At 44.2% G+C, this 8,344-nt stretch overlaps 1 pseudogene; it reads right to left on the bottom strand.

The window, feature by feature from the left end:
- Positions 1 to 578: 578 nt before the first annotated feature.
- On the bottom strand, positions 579 to 7,126 carry LOC120048873 (annotated as a pseudogene).
- Positions 7,127 to 8,344: the final 1,218 nt, after the last annotated feature.

Raw genomic sequence — 8,344 nt, 5'->3', positions numbered from 1 at the left:
AGAATTGGGAAATTATATTATTTGATAATAATACTTTTGCTCAGAGAAAGATCTACCTCAAAAAGGTGGGGGTCAAAATGATTGAAACGCCAAAGGGTTCTTATAAAGTAATCAAAAGTTTCATATTTGGTCCCATATTCCTAGCACACAATGACTACACCAAGCTTGTGACTCTAAAAACTTGTTGGATACAAAAAAAACACGTGCTAGAAATATGGGACCAAATAAACTTTTGACTGACTTTATTTCTAAGAATCTTTAGGGGTGTCAATTTTGACATTCCTTTTTGAGAAAAATAAGTATTACTTGTTAAACAATCGTTCACTGAGCAACTGTATTAGCATAAATCAATCGTTTCCCCCCTTTAAAAAAAATACAATATAGCTCAGTATTTGAATTATTTCATACAATCATTATTGCTCATCTTTATGGAGGGTGTCAATCATTAAGACCCCACTGTATAATTACTGCACTTTTATTTTACTGTATGCTGTACATAGACTGACAATGCAAAAATCAATGCCCATATTTGTTTTTCTTTTCTTACAATATCATTCAGTATTGTAATATATTTAATATAAAATAAAACATTCATCTTTATTTTCTGTGTATGTATGTTTAGTTTCCCTTAAGGTAAAAGGTTATTGCTAAAGGAGGAAGCATTAATTAACATGTTTATTACTACATGGTGGAAAAGCAACATATTACATCAAACAAACAGTCAGAGACAACATCCAGCAGAAAAACACAAACATACCCCCCCCCCCCCTTTTTGTCAGCCCTCTTTCTCGACCTCTGTAACTCTGTCCATAGTGTGGTCATAAGGGGAAGGCAGGACGACAACATCCTTGCCTGGGTTATGACTGTGGGTGACATCATCGTCAGTGTTTTCCATAGATAGTCTCAAACAGGGTGCAGAGCCAGGATGAATGTCGAGGAGTCATCCTACCTAGGGTATGATAGGTAGGAACATCACCCTGACTTCCACAATATTGAAAACGTTCCAGGCTGAGTGAACATGAATCAAGTTCAAACCCTTTTTCAAAACTGCAGAACATACTAACCCTGAATGTTCCACAGTTCAGCTCAAACTGAGGCGGTGGGGCCCCATGTGAGTGTGTTCTTGGCTGGGACCGCCCCTCTCAGCGCCTGTAGCCTATCACGGTGCAGGGAGTCCGCCGTTGCCATAGAGGCATCCTTGTCAAGTGATTGGCGGATACAGGTCTTGAGGTGTGCGATGCCAAAACCGGTGGCAGCTGAGATAGGAACCACGTGTCTGAAGACCATGTTGTTCTTAGGAAGTATATCGTCGGGTAACAGGTGGGAGAACTCTGAAAAGGAGAAGCACACCAGGGGGGCACTATGAGTAGTCTAATGTCACAGATCGTACACCTTAATTACCTAAGTTTATAATCTATGTATATCATTAGATTACCGTGTGGGTTTAGGAGTTGCTCCTGCAGCTCTGTGAGTTTGTCCTCTGCATCAGGCAGGTCCATCTTATTGACCACCAACACAGCAGGCTTACACGGGAGATCCTCCTTATACAGCTCCAACTCCTATACGAGGGGTCGAGAGAGGAGGGGACGGGCGGCAGCGAGTGGGACAAGGAGAGAGAGAGAACATATTGTGATACTGGTGCTCAGAGGGAGGGAGTGGGTGGTTTCTGTGTAGATGTGTCCTGCTAGCCTCACTTTAATTAAAAGTTGAACAGCCTCAAAAGCAGACCTAAAAGGGCGTTTTGCTTGCCAGCTGGAAACCACAAACGTCCACCTATGACCAGAGAGAGAAGAGAGACTTCATCAGTATTACAGCTAGAGGCTTTCTCACCACAAATCTCCTTGAGACTTTGACCATAAATTGTGTTTGTGTTTAGGTCGAACCACAAAGAGCAGCTGTCTGGTCCTCTCCACGTGTTTGAGGAACTGGTGGCCCATGCCTCTATTCATGTGGGCCCCCTCTATCAGCCCTGGGAGGTCTGCCACTGAGATCTACACCAATCCGAGAAGAGAACACAGAATGGACCAATCAGAGGAGAGAACACCGAGTATGTAAAAACCAGAAGAAAGACAATCTTGAGAATGAACCAATCAGGTGAAGGAAACGACTGAGTTGCACAAAAGGGAGAAAGTGACCTCATCTGCTTCTCTTACCTGTTTATGGTCTTCATACATGACCTTGCCAATCTCCGGTCTCAGAGTGGTGACTGCAGAACGACAACACAAACATTTACAATTCATAAATAATTCAAACATCATGGTGTCATCCTACATTCAAACATTTTACAAAAAACTGGGTAATATATGGAACATTCACTTCAACGGGATGTGTGTGTGTAAATGTGTACTCAATACTCACAGGCATAGCTGGCAATCTGGGGTTTGGCGTGAGACAGGGCGGTCAGTAGAGAGGACTTTTCTGCATTGGGGAACCTGGTAATGATGGAGGGGGAAATCATGTAGTCAATGTGTTCCTGTATGATTGTGTGTGTGTGTGTGTGTGTGTGTGTGTGTGTGTGTGTGTGTGTGTGTGTGTGTGCGTCCTGTCTCACCCCACCAGGCCGAGGTCAGCGATGAGTTTGAGGTCCAGTCGTATCTGTCTGGTCCTTACTGGGCAGGAACTCTGAGTGGTAGGATCCTCCTTGACCCCCTCTGGCCACCAGCACACGATCCCCCTCAGTGTTCAGCTTACCTATGGAGGGGATTGATGAACTATAGTCAGTTGAATTTACACCCAACACTCTCATCCTGAGTGCAGACATCAACATCATCTTCAACCAGTACACAGTGCCTTGTGTCAGTGAAGGAGGTGTATAATGTGTGTAAAGACTTACCGAGGACCTTTCCATCATCGTTGGTGACAGTAATGCCAGGAGGAGCCATGACTTCTTGGTCCTCTCCTTTCTGCCCCCTCAGAGCATGGACACTATACACACACACACACACACACACACACACACACACACACACACACACACACACACACACACACACACACACACACACACACACACACACACACACACACACACACACACACACACACACACTTGGATTAGATTGCTGGTAGTTCATGTCATGACACTTCCAAAAAGGACATTAGAAATAATTGTTGTAAAATTCTTTAATGGGTTATCCAATATGTGTGCTGTCTACATATATAAGTGATTGACCGGTGAGCTCACCGTCCACCCAGTGAGTTGTGGTCCAGACGTACCTGCTGTTGGTTCCTACTCCAGCGATTAAGCGTTTCTGGGGGTACTTATCCTTGACCCTCTTCAGAGTCATCTCCTTCTGAGCCACCACCCACACGTCTCCCCCTTTCCCCCCCTGACCCCCCAGACGGGGCAGCCCCATCCCCCCACTGCCCCCTCGCACATACAGACGCAGGTTGTCCACGAAGTTACCATACTGGAGGAAAGAGAATAGTGATGACATCATTGAACACTTTGCGTCAGACAACTGAAATATCTACAGCAATTAATACAGTAGCGTGCCGTGGGCCTGGGGCCTGGGCCTTCAGTGAGGTCCTACACAGTCCCACCCGAATTAATCCACCTCTTATTACAGAAACGCAGTATAACCAGGCGTTGCGTCACCTTGAAATTGACATTTTTATTCAGAGAATTGCAGGGGAAGAGTACAATACAGTACAGTTCAACTAATAGGCAAGAACATAGTCGAGTGCAACAGAGTTATATTAATATTCTTCTTCTATCCATTTCTGGTCCACAAACTTTGAGCTTTAAGTCCCCCAAAAAATAAATACAGTGTGTTCACTAAACAGCGCATTGTCGCACCCAAAGCAGTTTCACCGTGATGATAAAGACACATAACTATTCACTGAAAATAAAAGAAAGAAAACAAATAATTTGCAACATAGGCTATTTGCCATTATATTTTGTTAATATATAGGGTATTTAATATTAACGAAATAAAATGCGAAACATACATACACATTTAATAAAAAATAACATGCATTGTATGCCTACTCACCAAAGACTGATTATTTGAACACAAAATCCTTCCTCCTTTCTTTCCTCAAGAAGACTTCAATGACTCTGTTGTACAGTCTATCTGTGCATTTTAGTTCCACAAATAAGTCCTTTTCTATCGACATGGAGGCTAATGCTGAAAGCCGAGTCTGTCCAGTAGCATTTCTGGAATACGTTTTGATTCGCTTTAAGGCCGAGAATGACCGCTCGACAGAAGCCGTGGACACAGGGATAGTCACTGTCACACATGCCAATGTGTAAAGTTGCCCCATGTCCTCATTCAGATTTTTCTGCTTAAGGAAATCAAGGAGATCAGAGGGACTTTTCCCTTCAAAATCAGTCATAGCATACATTACAGTCAGTTCTGTTTTTAGCTTGGATAGGTCGAACAGTGTTCCGTGACTCTCTGTTAAGCTGGAGAAGGCTGTTTGCGGGAATTTTTTCCGGTAGGTCTGAAAGTGCCGGGGGTCCAGGAGGGAGAGAAACATTAATTTTTCGTGGTCTTGAAACCTGTTTCGTATCTGGCAAAGAATGTTGTCCAGAATATTGCTGTGGAGTTGTTGATAGTATGTGCGAGGGTCTCCTTGTGCTGGGCCTCTGCGTGCGTTGGGTGAACTTGAGATGCGCGCTGTGTCATCGTAGATTTGACTGAACCTGCACCTCTCTCGCTCAATTGTGTCACAAAACTCGTTCACCCTTGTCAGGCAGAATTGTACATCCAAAGTTTGTTTCTGTAGAATTCCAAAAAGCACATCCGAATAATTAAAAATCCCATTGAATGTTTCAAGCAAAAAACAAAACTCAAAATCATCCAAACGTGCATTAAATCCATCAGCCATAAGCACAGTATCCCCGTCATGGTCATCATGATGTTCCAGTAAGTGGTTAAACAGCTCCTTTAGGGCAACTCTCTTTTCAAAGACTGCATTGACCAATCTAGATGTATATTGCCACCTCGTTGGTGCAACCTTAGGAAGACGACGCTTGCAGATGTCATCCAGCAGTTGCGTGCGCTTAGGGGATCGTGAGAAAAATGCTGCAAGGCCATTGAGGTTGGCAAAGAAGACCTTGCATTCTTTAAGATTTGAGGCTCCTTGAGTCAGTACTAAATTTAGTCGATGTGCATAGCAGTGAATGAATAAGGCCATCGGTGCCCTCTCCTTAACTTTAGCCTGCACCCCATTGAGTCCAGATGCCATGACTGCTGCGCCATCAAAACACTGTGCCACAACTTTATCCAGACTACATTCATTTTCCTCCAAGAAACGGAAAATAAGAGCGGCAATGTCATCAGCTCGCTTGCCGCTTGTCACATCTTCAAATCGGATAAATCGCTCCTTGACTCCTGTGTCCGTCACATAACGCAGGACGAGTGAGAGCTGTGCTGCATTTCCCACATCTGTTGTCTCGTCCACCATAACAGCAACAAAGGGAGCTTTTTTAATCTCCATTTTGATCTCTTCTCCCATCACTTCAGCAATAGCATAAATTAGGTCATTTTGTATTTTGCCGGACGTCCCAATGAACACTTTGTTAGTGGACAGGTGGTATTGTAAATCTGTGTTGCTTTCAGAAAGAAAAGAAAGAAGCTCCACGTAGTTCCCTTTGTTTGTGGAGTCAGCACTTTCATCATGTCCCCTAAAAGAAAGTTCATGTTTACCCAAAAACATGACACAATCAATGAGTCTTTTCAATATTTCCCTATTTTTCTTCACCTTTTCATTGTGCAGCTCCGTTGCCCTGCGCGATTGTTCATTGAGCTGTAGATCCACTCGGGTGTCCCCAAAAGTTTTCAAAAGCACCATTGCTTGTAAGTGCCCAGCCGTACTTTGGTGTCTCGTTGCTGCCTTGGTTAGACAACTCAAGTTTGCAAAGCCAGTGTGGCTCCAAACACCAAATCGATCACTTGCAAATAATAGGCATTCCCAGCAGTACAGTTTGCAGTGCTTCTCGGAGCCTGTGAGCCATTGATAGCGCTCGTAGTTGGAACTTTGAAAGTGGCGAACGAACCCCTTTCCCGCCTGTGACAGGCTTTGTAGCATCGGCGTCGTCTTGAGAATGGCGTTATAATTATATCCTCGACCAAATCGATATCTTCTCCTCCTTCCGCCATTGTGGGTTGAAAAAACAGCTTAGTCGTACGCAAATTAATTCGTTTATCAAGTTCAGTTTCCTAGTTCTGAGGATCTGCATAGACCTGCCCATAGGACCTGCTTCTCAATATTGGTAATCCAATCAAAAGACGTGCACGCACTACGCCTGCTAGCTGGCTCCTGTGTAACACTGGAGCCAGCCAGCAGGCGTACAATAGCCAACTCTAAAGCTGATTGGTTGACACTAAATTTTCATTTCCATTCACTTTAAGCTACAAGCGCCCGCACTGTTGATTCTGAAGGCCTGAGGGCAGATTTTAGACCCCTGGCAACACATGATGGCTGAATATGATTGGATAAAAGATCTAACATAAAGACCAGCCCTCCAAATCTCAACCTGGGGCTGGAAGCAGTGCAACCAAGAGGAAAGCTATGAAATGAAGAGTATAATTCTTACTCTGGGGAATAATTTAATACATATTTGTGGGAAAATATATTTAAAAAATATATATATTCTGATGATGTTTAGGCCAGCAGAGAAGGCCTTGCTGGCCCTGACGGCCCACCACTGAATTAATATATTGTACTGTCTTCTACAATGACGTGGACAGTAACGTTAGGCTACACAGTGAAACTATTTCAATTTCCATAGCTAGCAAGTTCATTGTAGAAACGACCATGTAAAACTGATAGAACAGCACAACCAACTAGCTAGCCCCGTCTACGAAACTGACCGTGAAGGGCAACAGAAGACCACCTACGACTAGCAAACTAAACTAACTAGCATGGCTATCTGGATAGTAGAGCCACACAGACAGGAGGGGTTAGTTATAAATATATTTGGTATAGCTAAGTTAGCTATCTTGTTAGCGAACTATGATGCAATTGTATTTATAACACTGAGTTACTAACCTTCCGGTAACAAATCCTACTGATCCAAACCATTTTGACTGAATATTTAGAAGTTACAGTTGACCGTTTGTGGCATTTTTGCCTGAAGACGTCAGATTAGCCGTTCACATGTGTTGTTTGAATAGGTTGTTTGGTGGTGGAACAGGAAACAGCAAACGGGGCGGTGATTCGATGATGTCAGCGTCAGTCAAGGTAGCTAGTCCCGGCTCCCTCTCCTCCCCAGCTAAACTATGCACACAAAATATTAGGCTATGTTTTGGGATTTTACCTGTAGTCATAGTCTACAAAGAAATCACAGTGTTTTGAACAATAATTTGGTTACATCCCTTTGATAGCCTATACTAGTAGTCTTTTTGAAAAGTTAAGTCATTTTAGGTTAGGCCCTATTTGTTTCTAATGTTACAGCATACTCTACCCTAAATTAATTAATTCATCTATTCAGTCAGTCAGTCAGTTGGTCAATCAGTCAGACATCATGTTTGTTCATAGGCTATCCTTGGTCAACTGTCAGCTCGTGCGCTCCTTGCATGTAGGCTATGACAGGGTATGAGGTGCGCGCGGTGTTTGGCTATAAAGAGCTCCGCCATCGAGTGGCCATGTGAGTCAGTCAATACGTCCACACAGTGAACCACACTTGGGATACGCACCCGCGTTGGATGGTGGTTTTAAAAACTGCAACAGCTGATAGGAACATAACAAGTAAGTCGCCTATATTTTGTTCATATCCTATAGAGGCTATGGAAGTGTTTCTTTGAGAGGGAAATCATTACGCACACCTCTGATTTCACAACTCACATTTTCTGTTTCTAAATTTACATTTTAGTCATTTAGCAGACGCTCTTATCCAGAGCGACTTACAGTAGAGTGCATACATTTTATTACATTTACATACTGAGACAAGGATATCCCTACCGGCCAAACCCTCCCTAACCCGGACGACGCTATGCCAATTGTGCGTCGCCCCACGGACCTCCCGGTCGCGGCCGGCTGCGACAGAGCCTGGGCGCGAACCCAGAGATTGCGCGAACCCACTGCGATGCAGTGCCCTAGACCACTGCGCCACCCGGGAGACCAGTGTATAAATGAGTGTATAATGGCCATCTGATCTGTCACAGTAGGCAGGTAGCCTATATTTTACTTGAGACTTCTTTCTCTTAGGCTATTTGTCTCTGCATTCCCATCTCTTGGCCACTCAGGGCTCTCTCTCCTATCGCGCTAGTCGGATGATGGTTTCTCTCCGTGGCTGGAGTCGTCTCCAGCGCCGGTGTATGCTCCTGACTCTCCCCACCGCCTCTTCCAACACCATGCCCAACATTTTGATCGGGGCGGGGGGAGTGGGGCTCGG

This window comes from Salvelinus namaycush, chromosome 5 (genome assembly GCF_016432855.1).
Source record: "Salvelinus namaycush isolate Seneca chromosome 5, SaNama_1.0, whole genome shotgun sequence".
Lineage (NCBI taxonomy): Eukaryota > Metazoa > Chordata > Actinopteri > Salmoniformes > Salmonidae > Salvelinus > Salvelinus namaycush.
Note: the sequence above shows the minus strand (reverse complement) of the source record. Positions and strands in the feature narration are given on the sequence as shown.